Below are 26,821 nucleotides of genomic sequence, written 5' to 3' on the forward strand. Positions count from 1 at the left end.
ATTTGGTAAGTGAAGCATTCAGTATGTCTCCAAATAATCCCTCTTAAAAGTTCGAAGCAAACTTTGTGAGTTCAAACCTTAAGAATAAATAGTAGTATACCCAAATTTTTCATTCTATCAGAATCCTTTCATAGAAAAATCTACTACTATATTTGCTGATGTATGAAGCTTTCCATTTGAATTTGAACGAGCTACGAGCTGAACAACGCGGCCTTTTTTTTTGTACACTCTGATCACGTCCATTGACGGATGTGTCCAGCAAGTAGTCTGAAAATGCCTAAAATAAGAGAACAGTAGAATCTACTAGTGAACATCTTCTAAGTAACTAAAACCTGTGTAACAAGTCATGACTAATTACAAAAAATCGTTGACATCAACAGTAGTCGTTCTGTCTTAGAATATTTAAACAGTCAATCAGACAGATATTTCTATGTACTTATTTATTTATTTCTTTTTTCTTCAGAGGACGACAGATGTTAACAATGCCAAGTATTTAAATGAATACTGTGTATTAGTATAGAACAAATTAACATTTGTTCACATAGCGAAAAAATTGTATATATTTTCAGGCGGGGCTTAACGTCCAACTACCAAATAGGTGTCGTGGACGGAGGAGACTAGCAAACGTACTTTACTATAAATTTCTCATATTAACTATTAAATAAAATGCAAGGGGTTAGACTAGTACCGCAATACATCTTAGCTTTGCGGGTCTTGCCTATAACCGCCTAACATACTTTAATATAAATTTCTCATATTAAACATTAAATAAAATCCAAGGGCTAGACTAGTACCGCAATACATCTTAGCTTTGCGGGTCTAGCCTATAACCGCCTAACATACTTTACTATAAATTTCTCATATTAACCATTAAATAAAATCCAAGGGCTAGACTAGTACCGCAATACATATTAGCTTTGCGGGTCTACCCTATAACCGCCTAACATACTTTCCTGCAAATTTCTCATATTAACCATTAATTAAATCCAAGGGCTAGACTAGTACCGCAATACATATTAGCTTTGCAGGTCTCGCCTGTAACCGCTCGGCTATCATGGCGCCTAAAAATTTTATATATATATCTTCCAAGGAAGGGGATTAGCTCAGAGGTCAGTGCCGAGAGATCCCGGGTTCGAATAGTGTTGCTTGTAACGAGAGAACACTGTCTGGAGGAGGCCAGCAGTACACTGGAAAAAAAAGAGCTCCAGGCGTCAATGACCTCAGATGTTCAGGCGCCTTAAATTAAAGCAATAAAATGCAAAATGAAAACAAATTTGGTGCGACCACTCACACGACTTCCTCTTTCTCTTACAGCAATTTAACGTAAATTTTCTCAAAACTTATAATTTTTACTAATAACTAATTGACTTTGAAATGTGGTTAGGTTCAGCCATTTATTTCCTAAAAAAAAAAGGACAAACAGACAAATCTAAGTAAACTACAAATAATTACGTAAAAAAAGGAGCTCTTTTGGCCAAACCAATTTGCTATAAATTTGGAACTTTGAGTATTTAAATTTATTGCAAATAAGGCTTATAATAAGACTCAATCTAAAGAACAATTATTTGGTTATTTGGTGACGAATTTTAAAATGATGACATCAACAATTTCAAGGAACAGACAAAAATGTAGCTTTTCTTCAAAACCATAACTTAGATGCTAAATAGACATGCGTGGTTTTTTTTTAAGTATTTGCGGATTGACAATTTTTTTTTCAACCCAAGACAGCTTTGGTGTTTTTGTCAAGGTTAAACAAAGTTTGGTGAACTATTCCATGGGTGGGTGTCCTTGGTGTTAGTTACTTTGTTACTCAAAATGATGATTTTAAACGATGGTTAATATCTAAGAACTAGCAATATCCACCTCCATTAAAAAGAAAGAGCTCATGTGAATTGTTGTACTTTTTGAGCTTTGGTTTCAATAGAAAAAAAGTCGACGAAATCATTATTTAAATAATCTTGGATTCGCAAGTTTCAACACTGTTTGCTTAGTTCTCAATTGTCCTAAGTCTGGCGAAAGAATTCATTTTGAAAATCTTCACTATAGTCGGTGGCAAATCATAGAAACCAAGGCTTTGTGCGGGGAGGGGGCTGTAAGTGTTACATTCTGTCTGTTGGATCTGGTTAATGCTCGTCACTTTAGGTTTAGGCTTTTTCTCAGTACGTAAGTAGAGAATTCAGTAAGTAGAGTACTCAGTAAGCAGTGTACTTCAGTGGGTAGAGAACTCAGTTAGCAGTGTACTTCAGTGAGTAGAGAATTAAGTAAGTAGAGTACTCAGTAAGCAGAGTACTCAGTAAGTAGAGTACTCAGTAAGTAGACTACTCAGAATGTAGAGTACCTACTCAGTAAGTAGACTAATCAGAATGTAGAGTACTTAGTAAGTAAAGTACGTACATGAGGGAAGACTTAAGGAAAGGCGCAATAAGCCGCTTTTGGCTGCGGTGCCGTGGGGCATGGGTCCTGTCCCGCCTTTCAAAATCTAATCTAAAGTACGTACTTAGGAAATAGAGTAATGGTGTTTCACTTTCCAGTGTAATTTTAAGTTCCATTTCATTACATAAACGTTTTTCAAAAACTTTAATTCAACTAGGTACTTTTTCTGGCAAAATATTTAATTTTTAAGGCAATCTAAAGAATCATAAACCTATTATTGTTATTATTTTAAATTTAAGGCGGGTCTACATCTGAGGCCATTGGCGCCCGGAGCTTTGTTTGGTGCACTATTGGCTTGCCTTGTTGCAGACAACAAAAACAAAGCCCACCAAAGAGTTTTTCTCTGCTTGGTTAGAACCTAAGATATCTGCGTGGGAACCCACTAAGCTAACCACTGAGCTAATCATTCTCCCTTATCATTAATAAACAGAAAGTCGTGCGAGTGAGTAAACTAGATTTTTCTGATATTACTCGTATTTACGGAAGTCAGTTCTCTGCAAATTGAATTTGCTGCCTAAATTGTTACCTAATCGTAATTATTGTAATTCTTTCATAAAAAAAGAATCGTAACCAATACAGGAAATAGTCCTGAAAGTCTCAAGTATTTGGTAACAGTAGAAAACTTGGGCGTAATTACAGGGTGTAGGCGAATCTCGAGTGGGCAGAGTCGATGGTAAGTGAAAACCGAGAAAAATGAATAACTACATCCACCGAGATACTGAGTACTTCATAATAGTTCACTACTGTCAATTACTTCCTATTTCTGTAGACAAACACGTAAACGCTCATGAATTAGAAATTTTTTAATCGATTAATTTAAGCAGTAATCGATCAGATAGATTACTTATTTATTTATATATTCCAATATTATTAATTTCAATAGATCTAACTTCTTCTTCTTTTTATTGTTTCAAGGAAATGAGAAAGGCTTATTAGACTTCCGTTATTAGGTCAGCAACTTCTTATCTCTAGGACGCTCTTCACGGTGGATTCTGTAATCTTAAAATTTTCCTCAAAATTAACCGTTATGGTCAGTTTTCAAATTATCTATCATTGACTAATAAAATGACTAAAGATGGCCTAATATCCACTTAACTTTCCATCAATTTCCTTTCACCTTGGGTAGTACATCATTTCCTGTTATTAGGTCAGCAACTTCTTATCTCCATACCACCACAGGAAGAAGGTGGAATGGAAAAAGTGAAAATAAGAAACTGGTAAAAAAATTTAAAATCTTTAATTTAAAAAAATAAAAAAAAAAACCTCACAGCGTAATTTTTTGCAGCGCCTGCGCATTTACAGACACAGTACGTAATCATAGTGCCGACAAAAATTAATATAATTAAAGACTTCTGGTGAAATTATAAAACTAGTTTTGGGTACAGCCATTCTAAATGTCCAGTTAAAGCCAGTTTTAACTACTTCATTGGGGAAGCAGCTTAGTCTGGAGCACGTCATTTCCGTATTGATACGGACGGCAAGCCAGACGACAATTGGTGCAAAATCGTTGATGCAATTAGGTGCCACGGTAGCCGAGCGGGTTAAGAGGCGAGGCCTGCAAAGCATTGTGGTACTGGGTTCGATTCCCGGTCTTGGGCTTGGATTTTATTTAATGGTTAAATGAGAAATAGTAAAGTACGTTTGCTAGTCGCCTCCGTCCACGACACCTAGTAAATGGTAGTTGGACGTTAAGTGCCGCCTGGAAAAATAGGCGATTACTTTACTTTTTTCGTTGATGCAATCGTCCGGGCAATGAGTAGCAGCAATAGTATTCCATTCAGAGGAAGTATGCAATCGTGGAGACTTTAAAGAAAATGAGTTATCATTGGATATGTTATCAGCATCTTAGTCTTGTGTTTGTGCACAAAATGGCTGTTATATCTTACTTTCTTTTACTATACCTAGTAGAATTAGAATAGTAGATGGGACGGAACCTAGGCCCCACGGCACAGCAGCTGCAAGAGACTTATTGTGCCAGCCTCTTCTTAGTTCTAGTAAGCGAACCCTCCTCTCCTAAAGAGGTTGAGGACCTTCCCTACTAGTTCTTTTAGCGGTAATATCTCCTTTGGTCTCAAAGTTCCAAAGGTTTCATAGCGCAATCGCTCGATTACAACGCAATTGAACAGCAAGTCAAGAGGCCGTTTCCTCCTCCTCTTCCTGACACAATCTACACAACAGTTCCGAGGTAATAAGCCCCCATCTTGTACAGAACTGCTTCCTGAACCTACCATACCCCTGTTAGGCATGCGTTTCAGAGTAATCTGATTTTCCTACCCGAGCACAGGGTCTCTCTTTGGCTCTTCGTTTATACAGCCAAGGCAAGCAATATAGTCTTGCTGTGTTTAAACCCCCAGGACATATCACCCAGTTCTTTTCATGCTCGCTCTCCCTCCAGATCCAATCTCTGCAAGCCGTACGAACCGAGCCGCTGGAGAACCCCTAGGACAGGCTCCCGGCCGTTGAAAGGAGCGTTAGATCCATTCCTGGGCTAGATGATCAGCCATACTCATTCCCTTCAATCCCCCACATGACCCGGCCACCCATTTCAGCCGAACTTTATTGTGCCGAGCCAGTAGTTCTATGGCCACTTAATACATGTTCTTGCGGTGAATGAGAAGGTGGCGCAACTATTCCCGAAGGCTAAACGACCATCCTCCTCCCGCACAGTAGACCAAGGGGACTCTGCTTTACCATAACCAACACGAAACCTTTCCTCAACTCGTGAACCTGGAGACAGAACTCTAGCGGGCTGTGGCTCATGATCCTGTGGTACCATTTATTAGATGTCTCCTATTTTAAGGCCTAGAATGCTCACACTGGCCCAGCCATGTCTAGCTCATGACTTACAGGTTTCTCTACACCCTCCAGGTGTCAGCTTGGGCTTACTACACCATTCCAGGTTTTCCGTACTAGTCGCCTCTTACGACAGGCAGGGGATACCGTGGGACTATTCTCAGCCGGTCCCACACGGAGAGACCTCTTACTACAGTAAGAAAATATTGCTTCATTTTAAAATACAATAGCCTAATCCCTATAGGAAACAAAACTAAAACAAAAACTGCCTAATTTTCAGTGAACGTAACATGAAGCTAATCTTGAGCAATATCCCCCAATAGAAATTGAGAGGTTCAAGTATTTGGTAACGTTGCATTCTTCCGTTTATTTCTAAATAAATAAATAACACACACACACACAAAAATGTCGAAATATTGAGAGAAATCTAATTGAATATTTATTGGCTATTTCATGCTTTAAATGTTAAGCAGTACGTATATTTTATCAGCTCATTAATAAGACGCTGCCGACGGATCTACTCTCTGATATCGTTGAACATATTTGGTCTGGGTAACACAGAGAACGGTGAGAGAGACAGAGAAAGAGAGGAAAATAAACAGTACTACCAACTAGTATATGGAAGAGAAAGCCAGAAGGGAGATGTAAGGTCAAGGCAGTGCTGCCAATTCACTCTAGGTTACAACATCAAAATACTCTGTTTTTATTGAGTACACATGTTAGTTACCTTTGGTTTTTATTGTTAAAGGCTTTTTAGTTATTTTGGATGATGCTAGAAAGCTTAAAGGCAGCATCTCTCCCTCTATTTCCAGAGAAAGTAATCTTCATCTCTGAGATGATGAATTTATTGACTGCAACAGATTTTTAAAAAATACAGTTCTTTGCAAGCGGAAGGTCCCCACAGTTTGAAGTCTTTTGATTATCTTGGACAGCATTTTTGAGAGGGGAAGGTTTATGAAGAAGGGAACAATGGCTTTTCTGGATGAATGCTTCGGACTTATCTGGGAAACGCCTGTTCACACTGTATGAAGAAGATTCCTCCGCGTATTCAATGCAATGTTTTTGTGGAGGTGTACGAGATACCCGTGTAAAAAAATAAAGAAGCAGGACTTACAAAAGTAAACAATAAATGAGAATCCGCGGATTAGGGAATACGGGGCCAAGAGAAAATTAAAGTCAGATTTATAGGTAACCCAGGAAAACAGGTTATTTCACTCGAATTCCAATTGATTTGGGACAATAAGAGATGATGGCGGGGTGGGTGGGTGGGGGGAGAGCAAATACGCACACGTACAAAACAACACTGAGAGCATCATGCGTACGTCACACATTTTAGAAAGCCATCAGTCATACGAGTTTTTTTATTTTATTTTTTTAGTTGGCAACACTCAATGAATATTCTAAACTTCCTTCTAGAGATACTCGTATAATGTGCGAAAAGTAAAACATAGTTTTGGGTGAATAAAATTTTCCACTTATTTGTGGAAATTTTCTCAGAAGTAGCAGCAAAGATTTTCTTTAAACAACGTAATGGGAGGGCGGTCTAAAATTTTCATTTTTCTCATTGTGGCAGGAAAATTAGTATATTTTCTTTAAACAACGTAATGGGGGGGTCTAAAATTTTCATTTTTCTCATTGTGACAGGAAAATTAGTAAGTAATCGCCTATTTTTTCAGGCGGGGCTTAACGTCCAACGACTATGTGTCGTGGACGGAGGTGACTAGCAAACGTACTTTACTATTTCTCATTTAACCATTAAATAAAATCCAAGGCCTAAGACCGGGAATCGAACTCAGTACCACAATTCATATTAGCTTTGCAGGTCTAGCCTCTTAACCGCTCGGCTACCGTGGCGCCTAGGAAAATTAGTATAAGTGCACTTCTTGGAGAAGAGGTGAGTACTCTTTCCTGCAAGAAACCATTTGAGGAACTTCGCAAGTAATGCCAACTGCAAATTTGGTGACGTGGACGGGGAGGCACAACTAGCATACATACTTGACGATAATTTTTTTTTTTTTTTTAAATCTAACTATGAAAATAAAATACAAGACCGGGAATCGAACCCATTACCTACAGTATCACTTGGCAAAACCGGCTGCGCCACTAACCGCTCGGCTAACGTGGCGCCTTTAGTATAAAACAGGGGTCGGCAGCCCAAATTTGGTGGCTCTTCAGCCTGTCTAAAATATATTGTATATTTCAATTTTATTGAAACAAATGAAAATTTCATTTATTAAAGTAAAGATATTTTTTCAAAAAGAATTTTAAATGTGATTGGTTTGAAATTGAATAGAATTATATTAAAATACAGTACGAAATATATAGGACTTTGGACCATTTTCATTCAAACTCAGGTTTAGTTTTATTTATTTGTTTACTTTAGATAGATAGATTAAATTAGGGCGGCCTCAAGGCCTACGCCACCGCGACCCCTTTGGATCTATTGTGGCTCCTCGACTTTAGAGCTTGCCCTGCAGACCCGTCCGCCTAATCAGACTCTTAATTCTGGAGTGTGGCTCCTGGGTAAAGCTCTCAGGCCTTGGTTTTTCCTCCCCGAGAAGTAACATCCTTAGCCGTACAAGCCCCTCACACTGACACAACACGTGCAGTGCCGTTTCGTTTATTTACTTTGCAATATGTGAAAATAAATATATAAAACATTTAAATGTTATTGAATATCATAAAATAATAATATATGAATAGAAATGATCTACAGAGTTCTTTACACTATCATCCTTGCGGCTCTTGGTAAGATTTATTAAAATTATTTAAGGAGAAATGGCTCTCGACTTGAAGTAGGTTGGCGACCCCTGGTATAAAACGTTCGTACAATAACTTCTGTCTGAATACTTTTTCTGGGAAAAAAGATTTAGGAGCTTTGAAAAGGGGAGAATTAAATACAATTTGGAGTTAGTAATACAGGTATAGGTTCGAAGCTCGAGAAGCTGAACTAAGAGGAAGTCATGAGAGTGTGCATGATGATTTCTGGCGGGGAGGGAAGTGCATTATTGTGAGTGAACGCCCAGAGAGCTTTTTTTTTTTTTTTTAAAAAAAAAAAAAAGTAGCACGAGTTTAATATATGTAACTAAAAAGCTTGGCCAGTGACACTTACGTAAAAGGAGGGGCCCACAGTCTGAGAAAGCGTCACAGACAGACATACGGACCGAAAGGCGCGCTTCAAGAATTAGGAGAGGAATTCCTGGGAAGGTCGCAACGTCCGCCCCACCACTACCAATCTCATATCTACCTCCACTTAGTTCTTATCCGGGCCGCCGCTCTCCAATATTTCTAAGACACCCATTGTTCTAGTTGGCAGCAGTGCAGTACTTCTCCGGGACTTCTTCCGAGATCTTCTCATTTAGTTTAAGAAAAAAAAAAAACCGGATATCACCCGACTTTACTTTCATATCAGAACTTTTCTTGGAAATTTTGTTTCTTGGAGTTCTGCAATACGAACAATAACTGCCAAAGATATATTTCTTTTTGCAAGAGAATGTTAAGATCGAGGAGAGGGGCCACCAGAATTAAGACTTGCAACAATAATCCAGCCAGTAGTATTGTTCTATCTAAACAGAATCAAAACCTATAATTTTCTAATAAATAGAAGCCCGTTTTATGGCTTCATCCAGAACTGACATTTCACGAATATTGAATTTCAAGTCTATCTCTAATATATTTTCAGATATTTCAAAAGCGTATTCCCCATATACAATTTTAGGCTAAATCGTTGTTTGATAGGAAAAAACCTTCGTGACCTTTTCCTAATGTCAACCTGTCTGCAGGAGTGACCGACATATTTTGGTTAAGTTTACTTTAGCTTTCTTTTCTTTTCTTTTAGCTGCTGCCATGGCCTCAGGATGGCTCTTTGCTCGGCGACGTTTCCTGCCACATAGCTCTTCTTCCTGTATTGCAGCGAGCTCCACGGCTCTATCTTCTCTAGCCCTAATTGACGGAAGAGAAAGCAACATCACGGAAGTTCCGCCGAAGTGGATCCATAGCACTTTTGAAGACTAAGAACGTAGAAAAAGGGAAAAGTCCCCGTAACAAGCGATAAGATTCACGCTGAATCGCTACTTTGCGTAAAAAAAAAGAGGCTTCTGAAACTTGCAAGATTAGAAGGAAACAATAGGCAAAAATGGTTTACCTTGGATCTTTACTAGAACTACAAAATGGCCGCCACAATCAAGCCTTGATTGATTAACCTAGAGCCCTTGCAGACAATCGACAGGAAATAGAAGTTCTTATAATCGCTACAGGATGTGATTTAGTTTCAATTTAACTACCATCCCGAAAATCCTGCAAGCCAGTAATACAACAGATTTCCTTCCTAATTAGAAAAGCTTCTGGTATATCGTTGAACGTCATTCCTAACCCAAAACTAATGTTGTAACTCCATTACTTATACAACGTCACAAATCTAGAATTTTTTTTTTTTTTTTTTCAAGAAAAAGCTATTACAGAATTGGACAACATCTACTAAGACTACAAGGCCGAAGTAACAAATTCGTGCTGTCACCAAGTTGCTAATTTGTAAATATCTTAAACAATGACTAACAAGTTCTTTGAAAAATGTACGCATCTAATGAGAGACCGTCAAATCAATTTTATTCTACCATAGTCGATTCGTGCCGAATCGATTTTGCGATGTTCGATTTTGACGATAATTATTATTAACACACTGATTCCAAATATGTAGATCGATTAGTTTCATTTGAAACATATTTCCCAGGGAACTTCAATTAAGGAGACTTCCGGAAGAAGGTTGTAGGGCAGTTAGCCTGACCTCTAAAGTGCTATTACTGTTTAGTGTGCTACCTTGCTAGCTACGTAATAATAACAGGAATCAAATGTGAAACTAAATTACTAAATTGAAAGGAAATCGGTTACCGGAAGTGCTTCTTTACTGAAAATGGCTGCCAAGTTTCATTTAAACTTTTAATTGTAAAATATTTAAACCTACAATTTATACTTGAAACTTATTTTCCCGTAAATTCCATCAAGGGTTCAGGATAGTGAGTGAGCTGTAAGAAGCTGGTAGGAAGAGAAGAGCTGGCTGCTGGTTTCGAAACCATGGGAATACTAATCTCTTTCCTAGTGAAGTTCTACTACCTCCTGTTTGACCAATTTTGATTGGAACCTTATTGCCTACACGTGGGTACACTTTGATTCTCAACCACTGTGACGCCGCGGCACTTTTGCGTGCCACGAAGGTTTTGAAGTGTGCCGCCAAATTTTAGAAATGCATGCAATAAAATTTATAACGCTTTTTTCTATTACGAGTAATGTTTAAATTGAAGAAAACTACATTGTTTTTTGTAGTACATATTATTTTATTTTATATTGAAAATAAACATGAACTATTTTACACAGTGTACGTATCGTATTATGGATAAGTAAAATACTTTTAAACTTATCTTATAGTTAGTGTGCCGCCCCAAATTTTGAAATTGTTAAAAGTGTGCCGCCGCGACAAAAAAAAAAAGGGTTGAGTGAGAATCACTGCTTTAGACAAATAAAAAACTATTTTTTTTTTTTCTGCGCCTCCTTTTTCCGTTTTTTCAGTTCCTCCTACTTCCGGAGAATCTTCAGACAGGAAATTAGCACCATTCCAATACCTTCAGGATTTAGGGAAAGTAGAAAAAAATGATTCATGAGTTCAGCCTGAATACAAGTAATAGTATAGGGGAGAGGGAACCAAACCAAGATACTGAAACTTAAACCTTGAATTGAAGGGGAATGCCGTGGAGGGGAGGAATCATTCCCTTCCCCTCCAGTTAGTAATGTGTAAAGTTAGAGGATTGGTTAGGCAATAATACCTCTGCTATATGTAACATCTCATGATGCAATACATTCCTTAAAAAGGCCTCAAGTTCTAACCTTAAATAAAAATTTTACTACAAGCAAGGCTTATACTTGGTGAAGAGCTAGAGGGCTTACTTTAAACTAGGTTTACTGGGCGCAACTACTTCAAAAAAAAAAAAAAATCGTTTAAACCCAAAGTAGTTTAAAGTTATTTAAAAAAAAGAAGAAAAAAGTCATGAAAAATTTCAAGCATATAGAGCATTGCTTCAACATTAGGAAGGCTTTTTTGCGGACATCCGGCTTCTTGCAGTCCAGTGAGATGTTAGCTGATGACTTCTGCTGGTAATAAATGTGTTGGAAAAGCTCACTAGTCATTTATTTACAAATCTCGAGATACTAATGCACTAATGCTAACTCCTAATTTTAGAAAACACAATTTTTGTTCTTAATAACGTTATTTAGTTAGTGAAACTGTTCACTTCTCTGAAATTAGAATTTCAAGGTACTCTAAACCTCACAAAGAATACTCTAAAAAGGAATACAGCAACAAGATTGTTGCAACAAGTAAATGTGGTACATGATTAAAAAAATATCACGTGAAAATATACGATTGGAGAAGGCACCCAGCAGAGTCACTCCATTATCTTGGACACACTTATGCACTTATGACGACAGTAGATCGCGAAGCCATCCTCTCTTCAATCTTCTTGGAAGATCCCCTGGGTATTGCAGAAGAAGAAGATAGTTTTTTCGATTAGAGGTTTAGGATGAGCTGCTGTAGAGTGGAATGAAATTTGAGGAAAACGTGTTTTAGCATGATCTTTGAGAATTTTGAGGTCATTATGGATAGTGAGATTAGTTACATAGAATGGAACGTTAGAGAAGTTTTAGCAAGATCTTTAAAGAGAGGTAATTATGGATAGTGAGGTTAGTTAACATAGAATGGAGCGTTAAAGAAGTTTTAGCAAGATCTTTAACGAAAGGGATTTTGAAGTCATTATGAATAGTGAGGTTAGTTAAATAGAATGGAGCTTAAGAAGTTTTCGAAGAAGTTTTTTGGACTGTAATGCCTGGAGGCGCCGTGAGTTGGAACGCTTAGTCGATCCCCAAATAGGTCGCACTAGCAGCAGGTATAAGACAGTCTTTTGTTATTTAGGTTAAGTTTCGAACATTTGTCCAAGTAGTCTGGAGAGAAGTTTTGTATCGTTGGTTAGTTTCTTGTCTTTCCAGTCTAGTCTGGGGGGGGGGGGATTCCATGTCAACCGTTTGTTTCTAGGTACACAGTCCAAGGTAGCGTCGTACTTTGTCCACAGTTGGTACAGATGTTTAGTTCATGAAGATGGGAGGTAGGATTTTTCGTCTGAGAGTAAATACTGCATTTTTTTTTTTTTAAATTAAAGTTTTAGACCTACGAGGGTCGTTTGAAAAGTCCGTGCAAAGTCAGAGAGATAGCACTACTGGCGCGTATCGAGGTTATGTTTAGTTAGTAGCATCTCTTGGAAGAACACACACCAAGTTTCAGCCAGATCGGTCTATTTCTTTGTGTTTGGCATTCGTTTGAATCGAGGAAGTCGAGTGATTTTCAAAAAATGGACGAAAAAGAATTTCGTGTGTTGATTAAACACTACTTTATGAAAGGCAAAACGCCCCAGGAGACTAAAGAGAAGCTTGATAAACATTATGGTGACTCTGCACTTTCGATTAGAACAGTTTATAAGTGGTTTCAAAATTTTCGGAGTGGCCATATGGGTACAAGTGACGCTGAACGTTCTGGACGCCCTGTTGAGGTTACTACTCCAGAAATCATTGATAAAATCCATGATATGGTGATGGATGACAGAAGAGTGAAGGTGCGCGAGATTGCTAGTGCTGTGGGCATCTCGAATGAACGGGTACATAATATCTTGCATCAACATTTAGACATGACAAAGCTATCCGCAAGATGGGTGCCGCGATTGCTCACGCTTGACCAAAAACGAAATCGTGTGAAGTGTTGCAAGGACGGTTTGCAGCTGTTCCAGAAGAATCCGTAGGACTTTAAGCGTCGTTTCGTCCCTGTGGATGAAACATGGATACATCACTACACTCCTGAGACCAAAGAACAATCTAAACACTGGGTTACCAAGGGGGAATCTGCGCCAAAAAAGGCGAAGACAAGTTCCTTCGGCCGGAAAGATTATGGCGACTGTCTTTTGGGATTCGCAAGGAATAATCCTCATCGACTATCTGGAAAAGGGTAAAACTATTACAGGTGCATATTATTCATCGTTATTGGACCGTTTGAAAACCGAGCTGCAAGAAAAACGCCCACGATTGGCCCACAAAAAAGTCCTTTTCCATCACGACAACGCACCAGCTCACACCTCAGCAGTTGTGGTCGCAAAATTAATGGAAATAGGGTTCCAACTCGTTTCACATCCCCCCTATTCTCCAGACTTGGCTCCCTCGGACTACTATTTGTTCCCCAATATGAAGAAATGGCTGGCGGGAAAAAGATTTTATTCAAACGAGGAGGTGATTGCAGAAACGAATGGCTATTTTTCAGACTTGGACAAATCCTATTATTCGGAAGGGATCAACAAACTAGAGCAGCGTTGGACGAAGTGTATAAGCCTAAAAGGAGACTATGTTGAAAAATAAAAAAGGTTTACCCCAAAAAATTAAGTAGTTTTTATTTTTGCACGGACTTTTCAAACGACCCTCGTACATGTACAAGTTAAGAAGAACAAAAAATCTCGGAAAATTTGAAAAAATAATTCTGCTTTATAATATACGAGGGGGTACCCAAAAATAACCGGAATTGCGTTGCCGCGCATGGAGCTTATGTAGTACGCATTTCTGCCGCTAGACTTGTGTAGCGCAATTCCTTGCCAGTTCAGTCCTGCCTGTGTTGTCTGCCTGGCTTGTTCTGTTCATCTGCAGTGATTGTTTTTACCAGCGCTGTTTTGTTCTTTTTTCGTTTTTTATGATGGCAAGTTTAAGTGAACAACGTGCAGCTCTGAAATTTTGTTTTCTACTCGGCAAAAATGCTGCTGAAAGTGTTTTAATGTTGAAAACAGCTTACAAAGATGACGCTATGGGAAAAACTGAAGTATATGAGTGGTTTACTCGGTTTAAAACTGGCGACATGTCGATTGATGACAAACCTCGTTCTGGACGTCCATCAACTGCCCGAATCGACGAAAATGTTGAAAAAATTCGAGAGCTGGTGTTCACAGACCGTCGACAGACAATTGATCAACTGTCAGAGAGTAGTGGGTTATCTTGGAGCTCGGTTCAGCGAATTTTAACGGAAGATTTGGGGATGAAAAGGGTTGCTGCCAAGTTTGTTCCTCGAGTTCTGACTGACAATCAAAAAGAACATCGAGTTGAAACATGTCGTGCTTTGAAACAACAGCTTGAAACTGATCCAGACTTTCTGTCAAAGGTCATTACTGGTGATGAGTCATGGTGCTATGGTTATGACCCAGAAACAAAGCAACAGTCGAGCCAATGGAAGACGTCATCTTCACCCCGACCAAAAAAATGTCGTCAAGTCAAGTCAAACATCAAAACAATGCTGATTTGCTTTTTTGATGCCAAAGGCGTAGTCCATTCAGAGTTTGTCCCCCCAGGTCAGACCGTCAATCAAACCTTGTATTTGGAAGTTTTGAAAAGATTGCGCAATAGTGTTCGCCAAAAAAGACCCGATTTGTGGCAAACAGGAGACTGGTTCTTCCACCACGACAATGCACCTGCACACACAACCATCTCTGTTACACAGTTTTTGGCTATAAATGGCATGGTTCCGCTGCCCCACGCACCTTACTCGCCTGACCTGGCTCCGTGCGACTTTTTCTTATTTCCACGCATGAAAAAGGGCATGAAAGGTCACCGATTTGACAACATTGAAGAGGTCAAGAAAAAAGAAAAAAACGAAGAAGGAGCTGTCAGCCATTTCTAAAGATGACTACAAAAAATGTTTCGAACGGTGGAAGCACCGGTTGGACAAATGTATTAGTTGTAATGGAGAGTATTTTGAAGGGGATAAGGTTGTTCTGTAAAAAATTTGTAAATAAATAGCTTTTAAAAAATAATTCCGGTTTTTTTTGGGTACCCCCTCGTAAGAGGCCCAGTATCAATTACACTGAAATGGTACTTCAATGGAAAGCCTCAAAAAGACGCTTTTCCAATTTTTCACTTAAGAACGTTTCAAATAAATGTTATAGACCCAAACAGCGTCCAAACAAGAATCCATTTTCTCCGAAAATCCCAGAAAAATAGAACTTCCGGTTGAGAGAGACTACGATCGGTGACTTCCTGTGGGGGGGGAGGAAAAAAAACCATGTATTTCCGGTGCCAACTCAAAATCTAAAAAAAAAACTTACACGATAGGACTCACTTCCTGCATAAATAAGACAAAGACTTACATTTGCATATAGTTTTATTTTTTGCAACACTATTGGGCAAGAATTTACTGCAACTAAAAAAGGATTATATTGCATTGTTGCAAAAGAAGATAATTTAAAAATCTGTTTTCTTTTCTTTTTTTGGCGTGTTCATTTTGTGCATTTCTTAAAACAAACTTTTTTAGAAAATTTGAACAAAAAAGGAAAAAGCTGCTATACACTGTCTAGTTACTAGAATATAACCTTCGTTAGCTTAAAGAAAACAACAACCGACATAATGAGGTTACAACGAACAGACAAACCAACTTCTTCAAATTAATTTATGAATACTTACAAGAGGTGAAAGTTTAAATTTAATTTATGACAAAAAAAAAAATTGTCTTGCATTTGACATATGTATTTGTATTTGTATTTGTTGTGATTTATTTATTTATTTTTTAGATAGATTTGGGATGGGGGAGAGTTCTTTTGTAATGAATGAGATATTCACTTGAATGAAGACGTCACTATAGTGCAGAGGTCGCCAAAGTGGTCCTCTTCAACCATTTCCTCGCCAACACTTCCTTTCTTTTCTCGAACTCAATATTACCCCCCCAGTTTTTTGGTCCACTTCCCGCCCCCACCCATCTCCGAAGAGATGAAACACCTCAATTTCTAGAGCACATACGTATGTATGTATGTACGTATGTACGTATGTTCCACCATACGTGACGGACTGCTGTCGCTTTTTTCTTTTTTGACAAATCAGTATGTTCTATAAGCAAGCAGCGTATCGCCTAGTTTTCTAACCGAGTGTATCCTTAACGTTTTAATGTTAATTACTTACACCACAGTTGTTACTTTTAAAAATATCATTGTATTCATTTATTTATTGAATTAAATACCGATTTAATTAAATTAGGTTCTCACTAATTAATTTTCCTTGTAGTTAGCATTTGAAATAAATACATAAAATAATAATAGACATACTTGGAGAAGAAGTAGTTATGAGCGTAGACTTGTAAGTTGGAGGTACTCAGTTCAAGGATCGTGTCCATCTCATTTTTTAGGTGTTGGAAAAAAAAAATATGAATAGCCAGATGATGTATATGCTTCCGCGACCAGTCCAGGACGAAAATTTAGAAGTTGAAAGTTGCTGGTACTTAATCTGGTTCGCATTGTCTTTATAAAGCCCGCTCGCTTTTCAGCTTAATTTTTAGCGGCTGTTAAAAAGCTTTACTAATATACAAAAATGTTTTTTTTAAAAAAAAGGGAAGAGTGGGTGTGACTGTAAATATATAAATAATTTGGAATTTAGTTTTGGTATGATAATAAAATGAATAGGCCCCAACCTTAACCTGAAATGACCCTTTAGGGGGATGCTTAACCCCTCTCTCTCGCCCCCCGTTCGCCAAGAACCAAAGTAATTATGCATTTTATTGAGGAAAATTTTGAGATAAAGGTTACAAGATCCTACTAGACCACCGAGTGGTTAGGGGCTAGACCCGCAAAGCTAAGATGTATCGCGGTACTAGTATAGCCCCTTGCATTTTATTTAATAGTTGATATGAGAAATTTATAGTAAAGTATGTTAGGTGGTTATAGGCTAGACCCGCAAAGCTAAGATGTATTGCGGTACTAGTATAGCCCCTTGCATTTTATTTAATAGTTGATATGAGAAATTTATAGTAAAGTATGTTAGGTGGTTATAGGCTAGACCCGCAAAGCTAAGATGTATTGCGGTACTAGTATAGCCCCTTGCATTTTATTTAATGGTTAATGTGAGAAATTTATAGTAAAGTATGTAAGGCGGTTATAGGCTAGACCCGCAAAGCTAAGATGTATTGCGGTACTAGTATAGCCCCTTGCATTTTATTTAATGGTTAATGTGAGAAATTTATAGTAAAGTATGTAAGGCGGTTATAGGCTAGACCCGCAAAGCTAAGATGTATTGCGGTACTAGTATAGCCCTTGAATTTTATTTAATGGTTAATATGAGAAATTTATACGAGGGACGTTTGAAAAGTACGTGCAAAGTCAGAGAGATAGCACTACCGGCGCGTATCGAGGTTATGTTTAGTTAGTAGCATCTCTTGGAAGAACACACACCAAGTTTCAGCCAGATCGGTCTATTTCTTTGTGTTTGGCATTCGTTTGAATCGAGGAAGTCGAGTGATTTTCAAAAAATGGACGAAAAAGAATTTCGTGTGTTGATTAAACACTACTTTAGGAAAGGCAAAACGCCTCAGGAGACTAAAGAGAAGCTTGATAAACATTATGGTGACTCTGCACCTTCGATTAGAACAGTTTATAAGTGGTTTCAAAATTTTCGGAGTGGCCATATAGGCACAAGTGACGCTGAACGTTCTGGACGCCCTGTTGAGGTTACTACTCCAGAAATCATTGATAAAATCCATGATATGGTGATGGATGACAGAAGAGTGAAGGTGCGTGAGATTGCTAGTGCTGTGGGCATCTCGAATGAACGGGTACATAATATTTTGCATCAACATTTGGACATGACAAAGCTATCCGCAAGATGGGTGCCGCGATTGCTCACGCTTGACCAAAAACGAAATCGTGTGAAGTGTTGCAAGGACGGTTTGCAGCTGTTCCAGAAGAATCCGCAGGACTTTAAGCGTCGTTTCGTCACTGTGGATGAAACATGGATACATCACTACACTCCTGAGACTAAAGAACAATCTAAACAATGGGTTACCAAGGGGGAATCTGCGCCAAAAAAAAGGCGAAGACCGTTCCTTCGGCCGGAAAGATCATGGCGACTGTCTTTTGGGATTCGCAAGGAATAATCCTCATCGACTATCTGGAAAAGGGTAAAACTATTACAGGTGCATATTATTCATCGTTATTGGACCGTTTGGAAAACCGAGCTGCAAGAAAAACGCCCACGATTGGCCCACAAAAAAAGTCCTTTTCCATCACGACAACGCACCAGCTCACACCTCAGCAGTTGTGGTCGCAAAATTAATGGAAATAGGGTTCCAACTCGTTTTACATCCCCCCCCCCTATTCTCCAGACTTGGCTCCCTCGGACTACTATTTGTTCCCCAATATGAAGAAATGGCTGGCGGGAAAAAGATTTTATTCAAACGAGGAGGTGATTGCAGAAACGAATTGCTACTTTTTCAGACTTGGACAAATCCTATTATTCGGAAGGGATCAACAAACTAGAGCAGCGTTGGACGAAGTGTATAAGCCTAAAAGGAGACTATGTTGAAAAATAAAAAAGGTTTACCCCCAAAAAATTAAGTAGTTTTTATTTTTGCACGGACTTTTCAAACGACCCTCGTACTTCACCCAATTACCATGGAAACGCAATTGTCCACAATGATTAGAGAATGTAAACATTTGAGAACAGCTGTTTTGGTAGCAGTGTGGTTACCTACCTCAAGGTTGAAATGATTGCAAAAAATACGGTGGAATGATATATAAGTACCAGCAAATTTTTTTTTTTTTTAAGTATATAAACCAGGTTAGCAGTACGCCAGAACGGACTGGTTATAATTTGTATTGTGAAATAAAAGAGTGTAATTGAAAGATTATTAAAAAAGAAAAAAAAATGGTAGAAAGGTTGTTACTGTGGTAGTTGACCGCTTTACTATTATCTTACACGTCCTAATCCTCTAGGAGTTGGCTAATATATTCAGGGAGACCTTGATGAAATAAATAGGTATTAATAGATGCAATTATATTCTGGGGCTATGGGTCTGATGAAATATGGTAAATAAGATCTAGTCAACAATTTTGCAATGTGTACTTGTAAATTCACTTTCTCTACTAAAACTATAGAGTAGGCATTGTTATTGGGTAGACTTTACGATTTCGTGTATACACCGGAAGTATCCATTTTGAGGTACACCCTGAGTCAGAAAAAGAGGTTTTTAAAAATTGGTCTGTGCGTACGTATATCAGAAAATAGAAAATCTGGGAATGAACCCTCACATGACTTCCTTTTAAGTATCTCAAGGTTCTAAACCAGGGGTCCCCAAACGTTTTACCCAGGGGGCCAGGTTCACTGTCCCTCAGACCGTTGGAGAGCCGGACTATAAAACAAACTATTTTAAAGTAAAAAAACAAAAAACAAAACGGGAACAAATAGAATATTTCAGAAATAAAGAGCAGGTAAATTTAAATCAACAAACTGCCCAGACTATAACTGTCCGGTTTAGTTATAGTGCTTTGCCTTTCTTCCTACTTCTGGCTGTTATTTGACACTGTTTTCGGAGCCGTGACGCGTGCGACCCGCGTCATTGGAAGTAGCACTGTATATGAGCGAAGCCGCCACATACAGTGCTGCTCCTCTCACTGGACCACCAATGAAAGAGATGCTCCTTCCGGAAGTGCGGCGGTGGCCTCGGATAAATGTCCTCAGGGGGCCGCATGTGGCCCGCGGGCCGTAGTTTGGAGACCTCTATACTAAACTCATTAATAGTCCTCCTAAAACTCGGGGATATTTGATCCCAATATTAATGCTCACCAATACTGTAGTTTGTAACCAGCGTACATTACACAGAACTGTTTAACCTTACAGGGAAGCCCTAAAAAAATGCTCTTAAACGAATTTTCTAGGACGACTGTTTCAAATTTTTTTTTTTGTATAGATCTATAAATTTTGCAAGTACCAAGTTTACAAAAAAAAAAATCCAAGAGAAACGCTCTTGCGAAAAGTCTAGGCCCGGGCGATCACGGATTATCATTCTATGAACAAATGTTCTTTATTATCACACTTCCGATTATACACCAACCGATCTTACGATACATTCCAAACATTATTAAAGAAACATGCTAAGTCTAGGCCCACGGATTATCATTCTATATGAACACATGTTCTTTATTATCACACATCCGATTATACACCAACCGATCTTACGATACATTCCAAACATTATTAAACAAACATGCTAAGTCTAGGCCCACGGATTATCATTCTATATGAACACATGTTCTTTATTATCACACATCCGATTATACACCAACCGATCTTACGATACATTCCAAACATTATTAAACAAACATGCTAAGTCTAGGCCCACGGATTATCATTCTATATGAACACATGTTCTTTATTATCACACATCCGATTATACACCAACCGATCTTACGATACATTCCAAACATTATTAAACAAACATGCTAAGTCTAGGCCCACGGATTATCATTCTATATGAACACATGTTCTTTATTATCACACATCCGATTATACACCAACCGATCTTACGATACATTCCAAACATTATTAAACAAACATGCTAAGTCTAGGCCCACGGATTATCATTCTATATGAACACATGTTCTTTATTATCACACATCCGATTATACACCAACCGATCTTACGATACATTCCAAACATTATTAAACAAACATGCTAAGTCTAGGCCCACGGATTATCATTCTATATGAACAAATGTTCTTTATTATCACACTTCCGATTATACACCAACCGATCTTACGATACATTCCAAACATTATTAAACAAACATGCTAAGTCTAGGCCCACGGATTATCATTCTATATGAACACATGTTCTTTATTATCACACATCCGATTACACCAACCGAGCGAACATTCCAATAATAAATATTTTCACGGATCCACAGGAATGGAAGAAGGTATTAATGAGGCTTCAGCTTCGCCTGGTGCAAAAACATCTTCCAGGTACCCAGGAATAGCAAGAGAAAGTAAAGAAGTATTAATGAAAATATTTTAATTCAATTAATGTGGAAATTATGTATGAGTTAAAGAAAGTGGAAAAGGGAAGATGGTTAATTATGTAAGGAAACAGAGCGGAAAATGCTAAAGATTAATTAAATAAAAAATTCGAACTAGAGAGAAAGTGACGTATGGGGAAAGATGATTACGAAAAAGCAAAGAGCTGGAAAAAGCTGTTACAAAAATACAAGGAAACCAAAAAAATGCTGTCACAAAATATTAATATTATATATTTTTGGAATGAAGGTCGTCTAAAGTACATAATACATAAATATATATATATATTTATACACATATATATACAGATGACCTTGACCGTGAAGAAGAACTTGACAAACAAAAAGGAACAAGTGAAACCCTTCTATGAAGACAGTTCGAAGACCCACGCCCTAGACGATATAACCTCAGCTTGTTGCGCCACAAGAGGGGGGAAATACATCTATCTTCTATCGTAGAGTAATTAAATTATGTAATAGACGACTATCTCGTCTAGTACCCACATAAAAAGATATATGGACCCTTATTATAGTGCGAGCGCTGCCATTAACAATATCTGGCTGGCCCTTCATCATTGGAATTCCTCCTACAGATACATTATTTCGTTCTCAGTTTTTCTCTTACTTCACGCCACAGGAAGCGCTGCAATCGTACACAGATTTTTCTAACTTGAGTCTCCCATCCTAGCCATTCCCTTCTCCATGGACTAACAACCAACTAAAAAAAAAAAAATTATCTAGAAAATTTTTATCTCCACAAAAGTTCGAGTTGACGTTTTTTGGGGTTTTTCTTTCATCGAATTTTCCCGAAACAATTTTCAATAATTTCCCTTTAAACATTGTGTCCACGGCCTCCATATACTCGCAGAGTCTGTTCCTTTTATTTTTCTACCATTCTTTTAAACGAGGCTACTAAGACAGAGATTAAAGTTTAAAGATTTCCTTTAACTCTTTGAGGCACACGATTTTAAAGAAAATAAAAGCCCTAGTTGCACAGAATCTCTTTTATTATAAAAAAAAAATGGAAATAAACATTCATTTCGTTTATTTTACATAATTATTATTCAAAAATAAGAAAAAAATTAAATTAATTCCCATTAACACTCTGATCTAAATATTCCTCTCGTCACTGAAATAGCCCAATCTCGATACACAAACTCCACTCAAATCTAGACAATCACTACAACCCTCTGATCCACAACAAGTCTACTACAAGCACTTCCTTTAAATCCACTTGGCAGACTAAAGCGGCGGTGGCCATGCGATCATCTCAACATATAACGCCGGATCTCCTAGGATGGTTGCTGTGTAAGTTGCCAAACTGGCGAACTAACGGCTTCCATCACTGGATGGTCGTCGTTCACTCCAATCACGCCTCTAAGCGCACATGCATGTACGCGTGAATGTATGTACATACATATATATATATACGTGCATATGTATTTGCGCTATCCTTATCTCTCATCTCTTTTGCTTATTGTACTGGGTACAGTTGCAAAATAAATGAACAAATTATCTATAACTATTAGTAACTTGCAACTTTTCGAGGTGGGTTAAAATAAATCCCACCATGCAGCAAAAGCTAAGCAAAAGGTGGGACAGTTTTTAACCCACCTAGCCGCAAAGAGTTAAAGCAACATTTCAGTAACTGTACGGTCCTGTAAGTTCTGTGAAATATTTGATAATCTGAAATATTCTAACCAAAAATTCCCGAAGTAGGAAGAAGTATCAATGCACCGGAAGTGCGAATTTACAGAAAGAACTGTTTGCGCGTATTCTGCAATTTTATCCGGACATAACATCAGGGTTAAATTTTTATTTTTTTAAGTAAAAATTCTTAAGTTTCAAAAAAAGAATTAATTGCACTCTAGATTTATTACTTTCTCTTTCTTTTTTTTTTTTCCACGCGTATTCATCGCTAAGAAAGTCCTAGGATAAGGTACAGACTACTTAAACTACATTAACACCTGATGTAATAGGTAATGGTGTTTCTGTCCAATAGGATCGGCGGTTACACAATTAAGTAATGCGCCACTTTATCTTTAACAAACCACTTACTTATCTTAGTTCTTATTTTCTATCTAATACACACTAAATGTACTATTCCAGTCTTAACGATTTTTTACACAAAATTTTGAAAAGTTTTATCTTTTTTTTTTTTCTTTATTTTTATCACTACAAAGATATTCAACTTTTACCAGGTTTTAGTCTTCAAGAGTTACGGCAACTGATTACAGAAAAAAAAGAAAAAAAAAGAAGGAGAACTTTTGGACAACATTTTGCCTTTATTGTCACGATTTTTGCATGTTTTTTCCTGCAAGCATTTAAACTGAAAAAAAACAAAAAAAAACCTGAAAAGCTGCATTGCTTAAACTGAAATCGCCCTGCTTGTAATAAAACAGCTGACTCGACATTTTACACTAATCCATTGATTCGCTTAAATGTTAAATGGATGATGGAACCGAACAAATCTAATAAAACGGTACTTTGTGAAGAGCTTTAATGAACTCTTCGTTAGAAAAATATATACACAAAAGTGATGTAATTAAAAAAAAAAAAATGTGTTTAGTTTATTTGTTTGGCAGTGCTGGATTAATATCTTTGCTTTTTGTCAATAACAGCATGTATATGGTATACCTGACTGGTTTCCGGATTTCGACCATCATCAGTGGTGACCATTAATCAGTCTAGTGTAGAGATTTTGACTTAAATACATAAAATTTAATTACACAAAATATTGGAACCATTTTTAGGGAATTTATTCCCAACTTGACTGCGGCATAATACTGACGAGCTCTCTTCAAGGGCTAAAATATATTGGGACGTCTAATGACAGAGCGAAAATGATGTACGGCATTAGGGAAAAAAATATATATTTAGGAAAATTTCCTGAAATCTATACAAATTTTCAAAAAAAAAAGAGGAATAGTTCCTACCGTCGAATTTTCAACAATTTTCAATTCTAGTAGTAATTTGGAATTAAAAATTTAATCCTTAGTAATATTTATCAGGAGATCAGCATGGAAGGAGTTAGCGTACTTGATTCACCCGATTGTTCTTTAACTAGGAGCTCCTAGTTATTGGTTTCACGAATTGTATAATGCTAGGAAGGTTTCTCAGTTTCAAAGATTGAACCTTGAACTTAGTAATTAGAGACAGTTGTCCCTGCTGTTCTTTAACAGATTTTTCGTACTCTCTCTCGTAAAAAGCCGGACCAGATCGTGAGATGTACCCTCATGGTGCGAGAAGTAAGAGAAAGTGAATTATAGGAAATTGATTGAATGGAATGATTAGAAGAAAGAGCGTGGCCAGCTTAGAGAAAGTGGCTAGCTGTTTGTCTGTCAGTGAAAAGAGACTATATCTTAAAGGAGTGGCCAGTCTATCACACCATCCTAGACTACTTGCACTGGATTCCTCAATCCAAGTTTGTTCTATCCTAGTAATGAGATCTTGTCCCCCCCCAACACTTGGACAATACCAAGATGTCTCTTTTGAAAGAATGTGAAATATGTTGGCTTCCCGGAAATCGTATTTATTCAATTGATATTTCTTTCTATTTTTTATACTCTTCCTTATAGAGCTTGTAAACGGAAGTACTAAGATCGTTTAAAAATTTCTCATCGGAAATACGTTCTGAAATTTATCTTTAAAAAAAGTACCTTAAATGAAATGTTAGCGAGAATTTTGATGTTGTTAAAATTTGACCGGAAACGTGAATAGCATTTTGGGTTCACTGAAAATTCTATTCGGTAAAGTGGTAGTTGTGGTCGGTACAATAAGGCGCCACGGTAGCCGAGCGGTTATAGGCTAGACTCGCAAAGCTAAGATGTATTGCGGTACTAGTCTAACCCCTTGGATTTTATTTAATGGTTAATATGAGAAATTTATAGTAAAGTATGTTAGGCGGTTATAGGCTAGACCCGCAAAGCTAAGGTGTATTGCGGTACTAGTCTAGCTCTTGGATTTTATTTAATGGTTAATATGAGAAATTTATAGTAAAGAATGTTTGCTAGTCGCCTCCGTCCACGGCACCTAATTAGGTAGTTTTATTTTTTTCCAGAAGTGCCCTTAATTTTCCTGGCTTTCACTTTTTTAGGCTTTGCGGGTCTCGCGTTCAACCTCTAGGATACCGTGGCGCCTTCAAATAATCATCGATTCAAAACATTAATAGATAAAGTAAAAGAAAAATCGATCAGTAAAATCGAATAAAAAAGTGGAACGAAATAGAATAAAGTCTTGCGATTTCCTCCAATGGGACATGAAATTTTTTCGATATTCCGTTTTTAACGGTCGATAAATCCACATACAAATACAAAAACGTTCACAGATCGTTTTATAAAAATCATTTTCTTTGAAATCAGAAGACCTGAAAACGGTGAAAAACCGAGAATCGAATATGTGGCTCGATTACAATGCCCTTCTCTAACCACCAGTAGTGTAGGAGAAAGTAAAAAACCAAATTCCAATGAAAATCGATAAACAACTATCGAGACTTAAATGAGAACACTGTCCTCTACATACCAGAGCACACCTCAAACAGCGGTCAGGTGATAATCTAGAAATCAAAGCGTTTGGCAACATTCAATGGGCGTGGCCAAACATATGGGATGTATTAATTTATTGTGAATGTGTATGCAAACCTATTTACCTAAATATCTTCTCAAAAAATAAAATTTCCATTGTTTTAAATCGATGGTGATGTGGTGAAAAGAGCCAACATGTAAATGCAAAATACAGCAAATTGCTAATAAATACGTTACAATAGATATAATCCACGATAATTACTGTCACCCTAAGGATGTGAAACGATAAATTCATCGTGCAACAATTTGAAGCTAGAATTTATAATTAATAACAACAGAGACGTCTCACTTTATGAACAATAACCTCGTTCACAATTTATTTGTTTGTTGTTTTTTTTTGTTGTTAACAAATAGGCTTATTGTTTGTACGTAAAGCGAGACAAATGATGATTTATGATAGGCATTGTTCAAATTGAAATTAATAGTAAGTTGTACGTCAGGCTTACTACTTTCTCTGATTGTTTCTTAAATTTCCGGAAATACATATTTAGAGGTTCCCTGAATCCCGGAATAATAGATTTTTTGGAGAGAGAAACTAAAGTGATTTTCTCTTATCGCATTTTCCCGGGGTCTCGGTTTTAAATGAAAGTTATAGATAGATGTACGTGTGAAGGTAATGAGAGTAACAAAATTCGTTGAAAAAGCTTTCAAATAAATAAATCAAAATCGAAATAAAAAAATAGATTTTGTGAAGTGGTCTTCAGCATGTCCTAAGTTAACTAAAACTACTTAAATCGATTAAAATCTAAAACAATCATTCTTTCTGGAAAAATGACTCAAAGGACTCAGGAAAAACTCAGAAGGAAAAGCTCTAAAATCCAGTCTTAATAAGGAGTAAAATACGTACTATGTAACGAGATAAAAGTGGAATGTAAATTGCGCCTTCAAAAAAGAAAAAACAGATCTAGGTAAGTTTGGAAGACACCCAAGCATTGCGGGTATAGTATAACTTTTGTGAGTTTAAATTCCTTTTCATGACAAAATAATTTGATGAAAGATTCAACGCCATTTAAATTGAGCGATCAGTTTAAAATTTCAATTGAAATTGAAAATTTTTTTCTTTTTTCTTTTTTTGTATTAATTTTTAGCCTAAAAATTCAATTGTGTAATTTGGGAA

At 37.3% G+C, this 26,821-nt stretch overlaps 1 protein-coding gene across 2 annotated transcripts in view; it reads right to left on the bottom strand.

Annotated features, from left to right (window-relative positions):
- qless (decaprenyl diphosphate synthase subunit 1 qless) overlaps positions 1 to 26,821 on the bottom strand; it is a 121,836-nt gene that overhangs the window by 21,190 nt on the left and 73,825 nt on the right. The gene's annotated exons all lie outside the window — the stretch shown is intronic.

This window comes from Rhodnius prolixus, unplaced genomic scaffold (genome assembly GCF_049639745.1).
Source record: "Rhodnius prolixus isolate KJV_2025 unplaced genomic scaffold, Rpr scaffold_13, whole genome shotgun sequence".
Taxonomy (NCBI): Eukaryota; Metazoa; Arthropoda; class Insecta; order Hemiptera; family Reduviidae; genus Rhodnius; species Rhodnius prolixus.